We start from the raw sequence: 19,130 nt of genomic DNA, 5'->3' as shown, positions 1-19,130 counted from the left end.
TGTTTAGCCCCAGGGGGGCCCTGCTCTTAGTGTTGTATTTATGCTTAATGCTTTGCTGAGGCTGGCTCTCCACCCAACATGTGGCCTTTGTCTTAAAAAGCTTGGTGCAAGCAAGGCACCAGTGGCTCAAACTGGTAATTCTAGTACTCAGGAAGCTGAGATCGTAGGATCACAGTTCAAAGCCAGCCCTGACAAGAAAGTCTATGAGACTCATCTCCTCCAGAAAAACCGGAAGTGGTGCTGTGGCTCAAGTGGTAAAGCCCTCACCTTGAACTGAAGAACTCAGGGACAGAGCCCAGAATTCAAATCCCATGACCACCACCACCAACAAGAGCTTGGTGCACGCTCTGTTCAGGGCTGCAGATCTTTAATTATGTTAGAACCAGGTTATATTAAACAAATAGAGTATTAATTTGACAAGGAAGAATTAAATTTAACTGGGACAAACAAGTAACCTGAGAAACGTAAGTACATACCCTAGGAATAAAACAAACTGGGGGTTGGCATTTACTGAAGTTTGCAAAGGAAGAATAGGGCTAAACTTGAAAGGCAGGATCTCCCTGTAGAGAAAAACTCCAGGGTAGTCATTAAAAGGAAAAGTCCAGAGATAAAGGCCTAGGTAAATTAGGGAGTTAAACACCAGGTTACTGGAATTCAGTAAACAACAGAAACTCAGAGCCAGAAAACCTGGAAGGTGGTATGATTTTGGGGTGTGATATGTAAGAAATTTGCCTACCTAGTTAATATACCTTACAGAATGTGGTTTTTGATTCAAGGACTATTACTTTGCTTATAAAGACTGTAATAGGGGGCTGGGAAGGTGGCTCAGTGGTAGAGCACTCACCTTGCATGCTTGAGGCCCTGGGTTCGATTCTTCAGCACCACATAAGCAGGGGGGAAAAAAGCCGGAAGTGGCACTGTGGCTCAAGTGGTAGAGTGCTAGCCTTGAGCTGAAGAGCTGAGGGACAGCACCCAGGCCCAGAGTTCAGGCCCCATGACCGGACCCTCCCCCCCCAAAAAAAGACTATAATTGCTATTTCACTAACTTGTTTCTTTAATGCAATAAAGACTTCTAGTGTTGTGCCCAGATAAGGATCCCCAAAGACCACCAAGGAGCCGATTCTGATGCAAGCACAGGAGGGAGAGTACTTAATTGCTGGAGCCTGGACTCACAACCTTCACTGACGCAGAGGGTCAGGGTTGACAGCCCCGACTTCCAGTTTAGTAAGGTTTTTATTGTGGTTACAGCAAGGGGAGGGGGCTTCCAACTTAGCGGTTACATGATTGTTTAGCATTTAGTGAGTGAATCTTGTAACAATCTTATTTGCTAGCGTGCACAGGCTAAGCGGTTAATCAGCAAACTATGTTAACTATGCTTTTTTTGTTTTTTTTGTTTTTTGTTTTTTGGGTCCGGTCGTGGGGCCTGAACTCTGGGCCTGGGCACTGTCCCTCAGCTCTTCAGCTCAAGGCTAGCGCTCTACCACTTGAGCCACAGCGCCACTTCCGGCTTTTTCTGCTTATGTGGTGCTGAGGAATCGAACCCAGGGCCTCATGCATGCAAGGCAAGCACTCTACCACTGAGCCACCTTCCCGGCTTTTTTTTTTTTTTCTTCTGCTTATGTGGTGCTGAGGAATCGAACCCAGGGCCTCAAGTATACAAGGCAAGGGCTCTACCACTGCGCTACCTTCCCAGCCCATTAACTATGCTATCTTAAGAAACATCTAAAGTTCTGGTAATTTTCTATAAGTTACTGTTTGGCCGTTGCTAGGGAGTTATTGGTCAGAGCGTTTTTCGGTCATAATGACCTGAGGAGTTTTCCAGAAACCCGAATGGCTCCTATTTTCCAGTACAGGCCTTACTTACAATGGCTTTTGGTAAACAGCAAGGGTGCTTTGGGCCTTCGAGATGGAGTCTGAATATGAAAATGGCTGTGCTTTGGCTACGGCTTCTCACTAGCCTGGAGTGGGAAGGTGGCTCAGTGGTAGAGTGCTTGCCTTGCATGCATGATGCCTTGGGTTCAATTCCTCAGCAACACATAAGCAGAAAAGGCTGGAAGTGGCACTGTGCTCAAGTGGTAGAGTTGTAGCCTTGAGCTGAAGAGCTGAGGGACAGCTCCTAGGCCCAGAGTTCAGGCCCCACCACCGACATAAGCTGGTAGCTTATGCCTGTAATCCTAGCTACTCAGCAGGCTGAGTTCTGAGGATCCCAGTTCAAAGCCAGCCTAGGAAGGAAAGTCCATGAGACTCTTATCTCCAATTAACCACCTGAAAACCGAAGAGGCACTGTGGCTCTAGTGGTAGAGCGCTTACCTTGAGCTGAAGAGCTGAAGGACAGCGCCCAGGCCCAGAGTGAGTTCAAGTCCCATGACCAACAAAAAAATAAAATAAATAAAAAATTAAAAAGCCTGAGCTCAGGGACAGCGGTCAGGCCCAGAGTTCAAGCCGCAGGACTGAAAAAAATGTTAACCAGGCACTGGTGGCTCATGCCTATATTACTTACTCAGGAAGCTGAAATCTGAGGGTCAGGTTCAAAACCAGCTGAGGTAGGAAATTCTGAGAGATTTTTTTTTTTTCACAAGTCCTAGGGCTTGAACTCTGAGCCTGGGCACTGTCCCTGTGCTTCTTTTGCTCAAGGCTAGCACTCTACCACTTGAGCCACAGTGCCACTTCCAGCTTTTTCTGTCTATGTGGTACTAAGGAATCGAACCCAGGATTGACGCATGCTAGGCAAGCACTGTACCACTAAGCCACATTCCCAGCCCCCATCAGATTCTTATCAATAAACTACTCAGAAAAAGCCAAAAATGGCATTGTGGCTCAAGTGGTCAAACTCTAGCCTTGGGCTAGAGTGTCCAGGCCCTGAGTTCAAGCCCCAGAACTGACAAAAAAAAAAAAAGAATGATGTTAGTGTAACCAAAATTTCTTCCAGCACTGCAAGATATACATATCAGTGGTAAAACACTTACTTACCATGGATAAAGTCCTGAGTTCCATCCTCAGCACCACCACCAAAAAGGAAGAGGAAGGAAGGAAGGAAGGAAGGAAGGAAGGAAGGAAGGAAGGAAGGAAGGAAGGAAGGAAGGAAGGAAGGAAGGAAGGAAATTAGAAGAAAGCATAGTGGTGGCACACTTTCAATGCCACATTCGTCTCCTCCAGCATTCATCACTTGTTTATGGTGAAAACTTTCAAAATCCTTTCCTCTATCTCGTAGCCAAGACTGGCCTCAAACTCTGGGTCCTATTGCCAAAAAGTCATATCATAAAATCACGGAGTATGTGGCCCATCCACATTAGGGCTTTTGTTATTATTGCTGTTGTTGTTTGTCAGTTGTGGAGCTTGAACTCAGGGCCTGGGCATTGTCCCTGAGCCTCTTTGTGCTCAAGGCTAGCATTCTCACTTGAGCCACAGCACCACTTCCAGTTTTTTTGGTTTTTTGTTTGTTTTTTTTTGGGGGGGGGTCCGGTCGTGGGGCCTGAACTCTGGGCCTGGGTGCTGTCCCTCAGCTCTTCAGCTCAAGGCTAGCGCTCTACCACTTGAACCACAGCGCCACTTCTTTTTTCTTTTTGCTTATGTGGTGCTGAGGAATCGAACCCAGAGCCTTGAGCATGCAAGGCAAGTGCTCTACCACTGAGCCACCTTCCCAGCCCCACTTCCAGTTTTTGAGTGGTTAATTGGAGATAAAGTCTCATGGACTTTCCTGCCTGACCTGGTTTTGAACCTGTATCCTCAGATCTCAGCCTCTTGAGTAGTGCTAGGATTACAGGTGTGAGCCACCACTTCCATGTGGAAGCACCCAGCTTCCACATTTGTTTTGTTGTGTGTACCAGTCCTGGTGCTTAAACTCAGGTCCTGGGGAGTGTCCCTGAGGTTTTGTTGTTGTTGTTGTTGTTGTTGTTTTATTTTTTGTCGGTCGTGGGGCCTGAACTCTGGGCCTGGGCACTGTCCCCCAGCTCTTCAGCTGTAGACCAGAGCTCTACCACTTGAGCCTCAGCCCCACTTCCGGCTTTTTTATTTTTTCTGCTTATGTGGTGCTGAGGAATCGAACCCAGGGCCTTATGCATGCAAGGCAAGCACTCTACCACTGAGCCACCTTCCCAGTTCCATAAACTCTCTCTCTCTTTCTCTCTCTCTCTCTCTCTCTCTCTCTCTCTCTCTCTCTCTCTCTCTCTCTCTCTCTCTCTCTCTCTCTCTCTCTCTCTCTCTCTCTCTCTCTCTCTCCTCTCTCTCTCTCTCTCTCTCTCTCTCTCTCTCTCTCTCTCTCTCTCTCTCTCTCTCTCTCTCTCTCTCTCTCTCTCTCTCTCTACCCCCCCCAGTTGTGGGGCCTGAACTCTGGGCCTGGGCGCTGTCTGTCAGCTCTTCAGCTCAAGGCTAGCACCCTACCACTTCAGCCACAGTGCCAGTTCTGGCTTTTTCTGCTTATGTGATACTGAGGAATGGAACCCAGGGCCTCACGCATGTGAGGCCAATCCCTGAGATTTTTGCTTAAGGTTGGCATTTAATCACTTGTGCCACAGCTCTAATTTCTGGGGGTTTTTTGCTGGTTAATTTGAGATCAGAGTCTCACAGACTTTTATGCCTGGGCTAGCTTCAAACCTTGATCCTCAGAACTCAGTCTTCTAAGTAGCTAGGATTACAGGTGTGAGCCACTGGCACCTGGATTACTTTATTATTATTATTATTATTATTACATTATTGTTATTGTTGCTGTTGTTAAGTAGTTGTACAAAGGATTTGCCATTCAATGAAGCAGTTATGACTGCAATATATCTTGATCAATGTCGTTATTATTCCCCATCCACAAGTTACTTTTGTGTCATAGTGTGCCAGTACTGGGTCTTGAACTCAAGCTCTCTCAATTTGACTTAGCTTTTTTGCTCAAAGCTGGCACTCTACCATTCAAGCCATACATTCACTTTTGGCATTTTGCTAGTTAGTTGGAAATAGAAATTTCTTGGATTTTTCTTTGAACCAGTATCCTCCGATCTCAACCTCCTAAGCAACTAGGATTACAGGTGTGAACTCCCAGCACCCACCACAGCAGTCTCTTTCACTCGACATAATGACATTGAAATTCATCCAAATTATTCAGGGCACCAATAGTTTGCTCCCTTTAGTCAGTACTGGAGCTTGAACTCAAGGCCTTAGCCCCCTGCTTGATAAACAGTTAACCACTTGAACCAAACCTTAGCAATGATGTGTGTGTGTGTGTGTGTGTGTGTGTGTGTGTGTGTGTGTGTGTGTGTGTGTGTGTGTGTGTGTGTGTGTGTGTGTGTGTGTGTGTGTGTGCTGGTCTAGGGGCTTAAACTCAGAGCTTAGGTGCTGTCCCTGAGCTTTTTTACTCAAGGATATCACTCTATCATTTGAGTCACACCTCTACTTTCAGCTTTTTTGCTGGAGAGTTCATAAGCAATGTAGTTTAAGATAATGATGACTAAAGATTAAAAGGTGAAGATTAAAAGGTGTCTGTGACTTTATCTAAGTATAACTAGGCCACAGTATTGTGAACTTTAGGTCATCACATAATCTCAATAAAGAAATATTTGAGAGGGCTGGGAAGGTGGCTCAGTGGTAGAATGCTTGTCTTGCATGCATGAGGCCCTGGGTTCGATTCCTCAGCACCACATAAGCAAAAAGAAAAAAGCCAGAAGTGGCGCTGTGGCTCAAGTGGTAGAGCGCTAGCCTTGAGCTGAAGAGCTGAGGGACAGTGCCCAGGCCCAGAGTTCAGGCCCCACGACCGGACCCAAAAAAAAAAAAAGAAAGAAATATTTGAGAAAAAAGAGTCTCATGGACTTTCCTACTTGATACTTGGGCTGCCTTTGAACTACAATTCTCAAGTCTCAGCCTCCTGAGTAGCTAGGATTACAGGCCAGAGCCATCAATTCCCGACTTGGCAAAGCCATTTTGAAGAGGAATTTGGCAAGTTTCTTGAACATGTGTTCACAAACTAATGATATGCTCTGGGTCATTTCACTTCTAGGAATCTATTCAAAGAAATAATATGGCCAGTGTGGTGCTGTGGCTCAAGCAGTAGAGCGCTCACCTTGAGCTGAAGAGTGGAGGGACAGCGCACAGGCCCAGACTTCAAGCCCCATGACTGACAAAAAAGAGAGAGAGAGAGAGAGAGAGAAATAATATGACCAAGGGCTGGGAAGGTGGCTTAGTGGTAGAGTGCTTGCCTTACATGCATGAGTTCCTAGGTTGCATTCCTCAGCACTACATAAGCAGAAAAAAGCCAGAAGTGGAGCTATGGCTCAAGTAGTAGGGCACTAGCCTTAAGCTGAAGAGCAGAGGGACAGTGCCCAGGTCCAGAGTTCAAGCCCCACGACCAACAACAACAACAAAATAATAATATGTCCAAGCCAGGAGCCAGTGGCTCACACCTGTAATCCTAACTACTCAGGAGGTTGAGATCTGAGGATTGCAGTTCAAGGCCAGCCTGGGAAGGAAAGTTCATGAGACTCTTATCTCCAAATAACCACCAGAAAACTGGAAGTGGTGTGTGACTCAAGTGGTACAGCACTCACTTTGAGCTGAAGAGTTCAGGGACAGCATCCAGGCCCAGAGTTCAAGCCCCACAACCACAAAAAAAAGAAAGGAAGGAAGGAAGGAAAGAAGGAAGGAAGGAAGGAAGGAAAGAAGGAAGGAAGGAAGGAAAGAAGGAAGGAAGGAAGGAAGGAAGGAAGGAAGGAAGGAAGGAACAATATATCCACAAAAAACTTACATGTAGATAGTTGTTATTCATGCATATCAAAGACAACATAGGGACAAAATGTCCATAACTGGAGAATGGGCAAACCAAACTGGGTACAGCCATACAGTGAAGCATTAACAGCAAGAAAAAGGAGTAAAGGCTGTTAGGTCAGTGGTAGAGTACTTACATAGCATGTCAAAGCCTTGGTTCCATTGCTGGCACTGGCATGAAAGAAGCCAGATATGAAAGAACAGAGTGTATACTTCCAATTTTATGAAACATCCACAAAGTATAAATCTACAGGAAGTAGATTGGCACAGAGCCCAATTGGTACAGAGCCAGCCATGAGAGAAAACAAAAAGCACTCTATACTTGTTCAAAAAGCTGAAATCTGAGGATTGCAGTTCAAAACCAATCCAGGCAAGAGAGTCCCTAAGACTCTCATCTCCAATTAACCACCAAAAATCTGAAGGTGGAGCTGTAGTTTAAGTAGTAGAGATCTAGCTTTGAGTAAAAAAGCTAAGGGACAGTGCTCAGGCCCTGAGTTCAAGCCCCATTACTGGCATGCAAAAAAAGTGTTTTTGTTGACTCCTGTAAATTATCTAAAGTCTCCCAACTTTGATCTGAGTTATTCTCTGCTACAGTCCCTTTGCAATCATCTGTTGGCAGGAGAAAAGACTGATGAAAAATGACTTAAACTGAAAGCACTCATCTTCATATCTTCTTTTTTTTTTTTTTTCATTTTGCCAGAACAGGAGTTTGAACTCAGGGCCTGGGCACTGTCCCTGAGCTTCTTTTTTTTTTTTTTTTTGTCGGTCGTGGGGCTTGAACTCTGGGCCTGGGCGCTGTCCCTCAGCTCTTCAGCTCAAGGCGAGCGCTCTACCACTTGAGCTACAGCGCCACTTCCAGTTTTCTGGTGGTTTATTGGAGATAGGAGTCTCACGGTCTCTCCTGCCCAGGCTGGCTTTGAACCACGATCCTCAGATCTCAGCCTCCTGAGTAGCTAGGATTACAGGCGTGAGCCACCAGTGCCCGGCTTGTCCCTGAGCTTCTTTTGCTCAATCTCAGCACTCTACCACTTGAGCAGCAGCACCATTTCCAGCTTTTTCTGTTTATGTGGTGCTGAGGAATAGAACCCAGGTTCTCATGCATGCAAGGCAAGCACTCTACCACTAAGCCACATTCCCAGCTTAACACAGTCATATCTTAGAACTCTCCTTGCTGCCAACACTGCTGAATCATCTTCCCTCCCCCTTGATACTGAAGAAATGTACCAGCACTCTTGGAAGATAGCCTGAGACCAAGGCAAAGTCTGATGCTGACACCCCTGACTAACAGAGGATGTTGGGACCTTGAAACTCCTCAGTCAAAATAAACATTGCGGGGCTGGGAAGGTGGTAGAGTGCTTGCCTTGCATGCTCGAGGCCCTGGGTTCGATTCCTCAGCACCACATAAGCAAAAAGAAAAAAGCCAGAAGTGGTGCTGTGGCTCAAGTGGTAGAGTGCTAGCCTTGAGCTGAAGAACTGAGGGACAGCGCCCAGGCCCAGAGTTCAGGCCCCCCGACCGGACCCAAAAATAAATAAATAAATAAATAAACATTGCTGCTAGGCACCAGTGGCTCACATCTGTAATTCTAGCTACTCAAGAGGCTGAGATCTGAGGATTATGGTTGAAAGCCAACCTGGGCAAGAAAGTCTGTGAGACACTCCAATAAACCACTCAGAAAGAGCCAAAAGTGGCACTGTGGCTCAAGTGGTAGAACACTGGCATTGAGCACAAAATGGCTCAGGGAGAGCACACAGGCCCTGAATTCAAGCCCCAGGCCCCACAAAAAAAAAAAGTGGGCTAGGATTATGACTTAGTGGTAGAGCGTTTGCCCTGTATGCATGAAGCCCTGGATTCGATTCCTCAGTTCCACATAGACAGAAAAAGCCAAAAGTGGTACTGTGACTCAAGTGGTAGAGTGTTAGCCTTGAGCAAAAGCAGCTCAGGGACAGTGCCCAGGCTCAGAGTTCAAGCCCCAGGACTGGCAAAAAAATTAGAATTGCTTACCCACCTTGACTCCATATCACCCTGCTCCCATCTGCCCTCCCCTCTCCCATTTCAATCTTTCTGCCGAATATTTAACAAGCCCAATTATAATGGGTGTGCGCCACTTACGTGTGCGCCACTTACGTCTGAAGGAGACTTGGTCTCCCTTCCCAGGCCTCACTCCCAAATAAAGCCTGTTGGTCTGGACTCTTTCTTTATCCAGATGACCTGTGATTCAGTTTCCTTACAAAGATAGGACTCAGTGATAATAATTTTGAATGGTAGGCAAACTGTCCTTTTTTTTTTTTTTCCAGTATTGGGGCTTGAACTAAGGGCGTGGACAGTGTCTCTGAGATTGTTTTGCTCAAGGCTAGCACTCTACCACTTGAGCCACAGTGCCACTTCTTGCCTTTTCTGTGTATACGGTACTGAGGTATCACATGCAGGGCTTCATGCATGCTAGGCAAGCACTCTACCACTAAGCCACATCCCCAGCCCACTTATTAGTATTATCTTAAAGCAAATAGCCCAAAATTCAAGAGACCAACATATTCCAGTTCTGGTCTAGTAATTCAGAGATAACTTCTCAGGAACTCCCCCAAGGTCTAAGACCGAGATAATGGTCAACCATGCCACACCTGTGACTTGGGGCTATTTTAAATATGCATAGGTTTCTTACCTTCTGTCCTCAATTCTACCTCTTTAACCCATAACCCACCACCCCCAGAGAGAGCTGAGGATGTATTGAAGTGCGGTCTTCCCATGGTTGTCATGAACTACATCTCCTTTTATTTTTGTCAATCATGGGGCTTGAATTTAGGGCCTGGGTGCTGTCCCTAAGCTTTCTAACTCAAGTGTAGCCCTCTACCACTTGAGCCCCACCTCCACTTCCGGCTTTTTGTTTTTGTAGTTAATTAGAGATAAGACAGTCACAGACTTTCCTGCTCAGACTGGTTTCAAATCAGATCTCAGCTTCCTGAGTAGTTAGTATTACAGGTGTGTGAGCCACCAGTACCTGGCCCTATTTAAGGGGCTGGGAAGGTGGCTCAGTGGTAGAGCGCTTGCCTTGCATGCATGAAGCCCTGGGTTCAATTCCTCAGCACCACATAAGCAAAAAGAAAAAAGCCGGAAGTGGCGCTGTGGCTCAAGTGGTAGAGTGCTAACCTTGAGCTGAAGAGCTGAGGAACAGCGCCCAGGCCCAGAGTTCAAGCCCCACGACTGGACCCCCCCCCCAAAAAAAAAAACAGTTTCATAATGATGATTTCATAATGATGATATAACTCCATATATTTACTAAAATTCATTGGATTGACGCAATGGGTGAGTTTTATAATACACAAACTATATCAATGAAAGGGGGGGGGGCTCACACCTGTAATCCTAGCTACTCACCAGGCTAAGATCTGAGGATTGCAGTTCAAAGCCAGCCCCAGGTAGGAAAGTCCTTGAGACTTTTTTTTTTTTTTGTCGGTTGTGGGGCCTGAATTCTGGGCCTTGGTCCTGTCCCTCATCTCTTCAGTTCAAAGATAGCGCTCTACCACTTGAGCCACAGCACTACTTCGGGATTTTTCTGCTTATGTGGTGCTGAGGAATTGAACCCAGGGCTCATGAATTGAACCCAGGGCCTCATGCATGCCAGGCAAGCACTCTATCACTGAGCCACCTTTCCAGCTCCTCTTTGAGACTCTTCAGTTTTAATTTTTTTTGAGTCCGGTCGTGGGGCCTGAGCTCTGGGCCTGGGCACTGTCTCTCAGCTCTTCAACTCAAGGCTAGCGCTCTACCACTTGAGCCACAGTGCCACTTCCAGCTTTTTTCTTTTTGCTTATGTGGTGCTGAGGAATCGAACCCAGGGCCTCAGGCATAGCAAGGCAAGCGCTTTACCACTGAGCCACCTTCCCAGCCCCCCTCCTTGAGATTCATTTTTTTTTTTTTTCCCCCGGTCGTGGGGCCTGAACTCTGGGCCTGGGCACTGTCCCTCAGCTCTTCAGCTCAAGGCTAGCGCTCTACCACTATGAGCCACAGCGCCACTTCCCACTTTTTTCTTTTTGCTTATGTGGTGCTGAGGAATCGAACCCAGGGCCTCGAGCATGCAAGGCAAGCACTCTACCACTGAGCCACCTTCCCAGAAAGAAAACCTTCCCACCAGAAAACTGAAAATTGTGCTGTGGCTCAAGTGGTAGAGTGCTCACCTTGAGCTGAAGAGCTGAGGGACAGCGCCCAGGGCCAGAGTTCGAGCCCCACAACCAACAAAAAAAAAAAAAAAAAAAAGAGAAAGAAAGAAAGAGCCGGGCGCTGGTGGCTCACGCCTGTAATCCTAGCTACTCAGGAGGCTGAGATCTGATGATCACGGTTCAAAGCCAGCCCGGGCAGGAAACTCCCTGAGACTCTTATCCACCAGGAAAACCGGAAGTGGCACTGTAGCTCAAGAGCTGAAGAGCTTTGAGCTGAAGAGCTGAGGGACAGCGCTCAGGCCCAGAGTTCAAGCCCCATGACTGACAAAAAAAGAAAAAAGAAAGGTGGGGGAGAAAGGAGGGAGAAAGACAGACAGACCCAGGAAAGGCTCACAGGCTTTTTTTTTGCCCATTATTTTGTCCCTGAAGGCCCAAAAGCAACAGCTACAGTTTGTATCTAGAAGATAATCTCAACTTCCATAAATGCACCACAGCTCCTAGGCTACCTCATCATCCACCTAAAACAGGTTTCCCTGTGCTAGGGATGAACCCAGGACCTAGTACACACCAGCCACATCCTCAGTCCTTTGTTGTTGTTTTTTCCAAATAATAACAATGTCTATTCTAGTGAATGAGCCTGCTGGTAAGAGATTGAAGTCCTAGGGGCTGGGAAGGTGGCTCAGTGGTAGAGTGCTTGCCTTGCATGCCTGAAGCCCTGGGTTCGATTCCCCAGCACCACATAAGCAAAAAGAAAAAAAGCCAGAAGTGGCGCTGTGGCTCAAGTGGTAGAGCGCTAGCCTTGAGCTGAAGAGCTGAGGGACAGCGCCCAGGCCCAGAGTTCAGGCCCACGACTGGACAAAAAAAAAAAAAAAAGTGAGATTGAAGTCCTAGAACCAGGGAGGCTGAGGTGGGAAGATCTCTTGAACCCAGGAGTACAAGGCTAACTTGGGAAACATAAACAGTCTCCAACTCAAAGAAAAAATTGTCAGGTGCTAAGTGGCTCATGCCTGTAATCCTAGCTACCCAGAAGGCTGAGAACTGGAATATCAAGGTTTTTTTTTTTTTTTTTTTTGGGGGGGGCTGGTCCTGGGGCTTGAACTCTGGGCCTGAGTGCTGTCCCTGAGCCTCTTTGTACTCAAGGGAGTGCTCTACCATTTGAGCCAGCACCACTTCTGGCTTTTTCTAATTAGTTTATTGGAGATATAAATCTCATGGACTTTCTTGCTGACTTTGAACAACCATGGTCCCAGACCTCAACCTCCTGAGTAGCTAGGATTACAGGTGGGAGCCACCGTCTGGCTTGGAATATCAAAAAAATAAAATAAATATAACTTTATTATTGCTGGGAAAATGGAGGCGAAAGGAAAAGGAATAGGCCGAACTTGCTCATCAACAGGCCAGGACTGTTTATTGAGGAACAGCGAGGGGCACAGACCTTCCCACCGGTTTGGAGGTTGTGCGAGAGGGTTGGAGCAGGAGCTGGGTTTTCATATGAGGTCTGAGCAAGGATGCAGGGGTTAATGAAAAAGCCACTAGGTCAAGGGAGGTGGGGCCTTTCAGTTGGACTCACAATGGGATGTTTACAGCTGGGCTTACATGGATTACCCAGCTAGCTCATCAAACAGGTTCACACATACCTGGGATGTGCCTGGGACAATAGGATGTGGGTCAATCCCTCTATTATTATTATTACTATTAGCTTATTTGGTACTGAGAAATCAAACCCAGGCCCTTACACATGCTAGGCAAGCACTCTTCCACTGAGCTTTATTCCCAGCCTCAGAATATCAAAATTGTTGTTGTTGTTTTGCTAGTCCTGGGGCTTGACCTCAGGGCCTGGGCATAACCCCTGAATCTTTTTGTGTTGAAGCCTTGCAATTTACCACTTTGGGCTGCAGTGGCGCTTCTGGTTTTCTACTTGTTATTTGAAGATAAGAGTTTCACAAACTTTCCAACTCAGCTTCCTGAGTAGCTAGGATTACAGACGTGAGCCATCTGTGCCCAGCACAACTTTTAATTTTTTTTACAACTTTTAATTTTTGTGTGATTTCAACTCAGGGCCTTACTCTCTCACTCAGCTTGAGACTGTAAGCTACCACTTGAGCCATACCTCCAGTTCTTCACTTTGACTTCTTCTGTGTGTTGGCACTGGGGCTTGAGATCAGGGCCTGTGTACTGTTCCTGAGCTTCTTTTGCTCTCTACTACTTGAGCCACAGCACCACTTCTGGATTTTCCAGCTTATATGGTACTGAGGAACCGAACCCAGGGCTTCATGCATGCCATGCAAGCACTCTACCACTAAGCCACATCCTAGCCCTAGACCCATTCTTTCTGTGTATCCAAAGATGGTATATGAAGGATTGACTCCCACTCTTTTCCCAGGTTCATGCAGATACCAGGCAATCCACTAAAGATAAATGCAGACTGCCTGACTCCAGCAGGACAATCTATATAAGCCTGGCTGTAAACATTCCAACCAAACATCCCAACCAAAAAGCCCCCCATGTCCCTTGATCTAGTGGCTTTTTCATGAACGTTTTCCTCCTTGCTAAGACCTCATAAACATCCAGTTTCTGTCCCAGCTCTGTCCAAGCCTGTGGGAAAGCTGTGTCCTTCACTGCTTTATCTCAACAAGCAATCCTTGCCTGTGGAAGATTGAGTCTGGTCCGTTTCCTTCACTTCTCCTCCATTTTCCTAAGAAGGCTTCCAGCCTTAAAATTGCGTGTGTGTGTGTGCGCGCGCGGGCGCACGCACGCATGCCAGTACTGGGGCTTTAACTCAGGGACTCGGCAAATTAACTTAGCTTTTTCACTCAAGGCTGATGATACTCTACTGCTTGACCCAGAGCTCCATTTTCCTGGTTGTTTTTTTTTTCTCCTGGTTATTTAGACAAGTTAAACGGAGATAAAAGTGTCATGGACTTTCCTGCCCTAGATGGCTTAGAATTTTGTTGTTGGTGGTGGTGGTTGTAGGACTTGAACTCAGGGCTTGGGTGCTATCCCTGAACTCTTTTGCTCTACCACTTTGAGCCACAGCTCCACTTCTGGTTTTCTGGTAGTTAATTGGAAATAATACTCTTAGACTTTTTTGTCTGGGCTGGCTTTGAACCATGATCCTCAGATCTCAGCCTCCAGAGTAGCTAGGATTACAGGAGTGAGCTACTGGCAACCAGCATTTTTTTTTTTTTTTTGGTCGGTCGTGGAGCTTGAACTCTGGGCCTGGGCGCTGTCCCTCAGCTCTTCAGCTCAAGGCGAGCGCTCTACCACTTGAGCTACAGGGCCACTTCCGGTTTTCTGGTGGTTTATTGGAGATAGGAGTCTCACAGTCTTTCCTGCCCGGGCTGGCTTTGAACCGCGATCCTCAGATCTCAGCCTCCTGAGTAGCTAGGATTACAGGCGTGAGCCACCGGCGCCCGGCAACCAGCATTTTTTTTTTTAACTTTTTGTAATAACTTTAGCCTTCCACATGCTGGGATTATATCACCATGCCCATCTATTACAGCATAAACTTTGACTATAAAGTTTGTTTTGTCAGAAGAGTAAAATTATCACAACTTTACTACTGCATTATATCTAAAAACTGTAAGATGTTCACTCTGAGGTATAGGGTTTGGGGATAACCAGAGTTTCACTCTAGTCCAATCTCAAAGCAACACTGTACTGAGAAACTAGGGAATCTGTAAGAATGGGAGAGGGCAGGTAAACCCTGTTTGTTACAAAGGTATATTATTTCACTAGCCTATGACGGCAGGCACCTTCTGATCTTGTACAGTATTCGTGAACGAATCTACACTTGGGGGGGCGGGTATTAACCCTCCCCTCCTAAACCCCTTCCAGCACAGCCCTGCAAAGGTCTGCCAGCGCTGCGCATGCTCTGGGGCAGTGACCAATTGGAGCCTAGTGCGCAAGCAAGCAGGTGGGACTATGTTATTCCCAAAGCCCGGCACTTTTCGGAAAATAACAAGGACTTGGATTCGGTCACTAACCAAAGAGACTACAAAGACCGGCTCTTGAGTCAATTGTGCGCCCGAGTGCCTTGAGAGCTGATTTAAAATGGAGAAACAGAGGATCCGGGGTGTGCTAGTGTGTTGGGTAGGAGAGAGATGGAGGGCTGACCTGAGTGTGAGATCCGCCTGAGGCAGATGGGAGCAGAGAAGGCAGGACAGGGTGTGCCGACAAGCATGCTCGCAGTTCGCAACCAGAATTTTCTTCCACCGTTTGCCACACTTCTCTTCCCCAGCTCCCCCCAAACAAAATAGTACGTTGCAAGATGGCCACCCTTCCTTAGTGGTCCTATCCAGACGAATTGATCCACTGTGCCTCCCTCCCAATAACTATCATGGTTCATCCCAGGCCCCAATTTCCACCCCCTCCCAGGACACCCAAATCCAGTCTGTGGGTCCTCTCTCCTTCCTTTCTCTACCACTCTGAGCTTCCCAGATAGTACACAGGGCCCCTCACCCACCACTCCCACCAGGACTGTTGGCTCCTATCCTGTGAGACCTGATTGCCTCAATTGTGGGAGGAACCTGGCCCCTGAGCACGTGTGTGTGTGGTAGTTATGAGGCTTGAACTCAGGTTAGTTATGAGCATGGGTGTGTGTGTGTGTGTGTGTGTGTGTGTGTGTGTGTGTCTGGTGTAGTTATGAGGCTTGAACTCAGGTTAGTTATGAGCACGGGTGTGTGTGTGTGTGTGTGTGTCTGCTGTAGTTATGAGGCTTGAACTCAGGTTAGTTATGAGCACGTGTGTGTGTGTGTGTGTGTGTGTCTGGTGTAGTTATGAGGCTTGAACTCAGGTTTAGTTATGAGACTGGAACTCAGGTTTTGGGCACTGCCTGAGGAACCTGGCCCCTGAGCACGTGTGTGTGTGTGTGTGTGTGTGTGTGTGTGTCTGGTGTAGTTATGAGGCTTGAACTCAGGTTAGTTATGAGCATGGGTGTGTGTGTGTGTGTGTGTGTCTGGTGTAGTTATGAGGCTTGAACTCAGGTTTAGTTATGAGGCTGGAACTCAGGTTTTGGGCACTGCCCGAGGAACCTGGCCCCTGAGCGTGTGTGTGTGTGTGTGTGTGTGTGTGTGTGTGTGTGTGTGTGTGTGTGTGTGTGTGTGTGTGTGTGTGTGTGTGTGTCTGGTGTAGTTATGAGGCTTGAACTCAGGTTTTGAGCACTGCCCGAGCTTTTTTGCTCAAAGCTAGTCTTCTACCACCTTAACCTCAGCTCCACATCCCGCTTTTTGGTGGTTAATTGCAGACAAGCTGGCTTCTACCATTATCCTCAAATCTCAGCTTCCTGATTGGTTAGGATTACAGGCATGAGCCACTGGCACCCAGCCTGAGCACCTTCACCACCACACCCTCCCCCCCCCCATGGGCCTATACATTGTCCCTGAGCTTTTGTGCCCTTTTTTTTGCTCTTTTTGTTCCTTTGAGGGTAGGCCTCGGGCTTGAACTCAGGGCCTGGACACTGTCCCTGAACTGTTTTGCTCAAGGCTAGCACTCTAACACTTTAAGCCTCAATTCTGGTTTTCTGGTGGTTAATTTGGAGTTGAGTCTCACAGACTTTCCTACCCTGACTGGCTTTGAACCTCAGTCCTCAGATCTCAGCATGCTGAGTAGCTAGGATTACAACACCCAGCTTCTGAACACTGTTAACTTGCTTTTCTTTCCCTCATCACGTGTCTTTGTATTTTTTGAGACAGTCTCACTATTTAACCTAAGCTGATTGAGAACTCTATCCTCCTGACTTAACCTCCCAAATTTTGGGACTGCTAATGTGAACCAGCATGCCCAGTATCTCAGTTCAGGCTTGACCTACAATAGTTAGAGCCTGTCTATATATAAGTGTCCTCATCATATAGAGAGGATCCCAGTGTGGGAGATGCCCCAGGACTTGTTATCTGTTTAAGAGATTAGGGTGTGGCCATCAGGAACTCCAAGGCTCACTCTTCTCCGAATACTGGTGTTCTCTAGTATCTGGAGGATTAGCTGCAGACCTCTCACATCTTCAGATATCAAAGCCCTTCAATGCTAAGTACTTTAAATAAATGGGTTAATAATAAATAAAATGGGTTAAATAAATAAAATGGGTTAGCTAGGAATGTGGTAGCTGGGAATGTGGCTTAGTGGTAGAGTGCTTGCTTAGCATGTCCTGGATTTGATTCCTCTGTACTACATAAATAGAAAAAGCTGGAAGTGGTGCTGTGGCAAGTGGTAGAGTGCTAGCCTTGAGCAAAAGATGCTCCGGGATAGTGCCCAGGCCATGAGTTTAAGCCCCAGGACTGGCAAAAGAAAATGGGGTGGAATTTGCATATACCCTCTATACCTCCTTCAGTATACTTGAAATCCTTTCTAGGTTACTTAAAAGTTAACACAATGTGAAATTAAGTAAATAGTTGTTACATTGTAATGCCTAGGGAATCTGGAACTATAGTCTGCACTTGTTGCTGAATGTCGCTAGAAGTGTGGCTTACTGGTACCTATCAGCAGGAAGGCCTGACATTAAACTCCCAATACCAACAAAAGAAGAAAAGGTTTAATGCATGCCTGTAATCCTAGCTACTCTGGAAACAGATCTGAGGGTTATAATTCAAAGCCTGCTGGGGCAAGAAAGTCTGTGAAACTCTTTTTTTCTTGGTTGTAGGACTTGAACTCAGGAGTTGGACATTGTTCCTAAGCTCTTTTGCTGAAGGCTAGTGCTCTACCACTTTGAGCCACAGCTCCACTTCTGTTTGTTTGAGTGATTAATTGGAGATACAGTCTTTCAGGATTCTGGCATCAGTGGCTCAAGACTGTAATCTTAGCTACTCTGGAGGCTGAGATCTGAGGATTGTGGTTCAAAGCCAGCCCAGGCAGGAATGTGCCCCAGGGGCTGGGAATGTGGCTTAGTGGTAGAATGCTTGCCTAACATGCACAAAGCCCTGGGTTTGATTCCTCAGCACCACATAAACAGAAAAGGACAGACACTGTGACTCAAGTGGTAGAGTGCTAGCCTTGAGCATAGAGAAGCTCAGAGACAGTGCTGAGGCCCTGAGAACCAGCCCCAGGATTGGCAAAAAAAAAAAAAAAGGAAAGAAAGAAAGAACAGTCCCCCTGAGACTCTTATCTCAACCACTCAAAAACTGGAAGTGGATCTGTGGCTCAAAATGATAGAGCACTAGCTCTGAGCACAAAGGATACTAAGGACAGCACCCAGGCCCAGAGTTCAAGCCCCAGGACCAGCAAAAACAAAGGTTCACAGAGACTTTTCTTTTTTTTTTAATTTTGTCAGTCGTGGGGCTTGAACTATGGGCATGGGCGCTGTCCCTGGGCTCTTCAGCTCAAGGTGAGCACTCTACCGCTTGAGCCACAGTGCCACTTCCAGTTTTCTAGTGGTTTATTGGAGATAAGAGTCTCACAGACTTTCCTGCCCAGGCTGGCTTTGAACCGTGATCCTCAGATCTCAACATCCTGAGTACCTAGGATTACAGGCATGAGCTACCAGCACCCCAATCTGTGAAACTCTTATCTCCAATTAACCACCAAAAAGGCAGAAGTGGAGCTGTGACTCAAGTGTCATCTTTTAGCAAAAAAAAAAAAAAAGTGACATGAGCTGGGCATTGGTGGCTCACACCAGTAATCCTAGCTACTCAGGAGGCTGAGATCTGAGGATCAGGTTTCTTTTTGTTGTTGTTCTTTTTTTATTGTGAAAATACTGTACAGAGGGGTTACAATTACATGGGCAAGATAATGAGTATATTTCTTGCCCATGTAATTGTAACCCCTTCGTTTCCCCTTCCCATCCCTTCCCATCTCCCACCCCTCCCACCCCTTCTACTCCCCCTCACCCCCCCACCCCACCCCCCACACCCTGGCCAAAGTTGTAAAGCTCGTTTTTTGAGGATCATGTTTCAAAGCCAGCCTGGGCAGGAAAGTCTGTGAGACTCTTATCTCCAGAAAACCAGAAGTGGTGCTGTGGCTCAAGTGGTAGAGCACTAGCTTTGAGCTGAAGAACTGTGGGACAGCCCAGGCCAAGAGTTCAAGCCCCATGACCATCAAAAAAATAACAACAACTAATTGACAGTGCCCACGTCTTGGATACAAGCCTCAGCACTGGTGCATGTGCATATTTATGTTTGTGCGTGCACACACACAGAGAAAGAAAATCTCTATATGTTTAGTACAAAGGCTTTTTTTTTTCATTTTATCTTTCATATAATTTAAATCCTGGGCTGAACCCACAGCTATAGAAGGCCAACTAAAGTAAT

This window comes from Dipodomys merriami, unplaced genomic scaffold (genome assembly GCF_024711535.1).
Source record: "Dipodomys merriami isolate MVZ:Mamm:240054 unplaced genomic scaffold, mDipMer1.0.p SCAF_3, whole genome shotgun sequence".
Classification (NCBI taxonomy): domain Eukaryota; kingdom Metazoa; phylum Chordata; class Mammalia; order Rodentia; family Heteromyidae; genus Dipodomys; species Dipodomys merriami.
Note: the sequence above shows the minus strand (reverse complement) of the source record.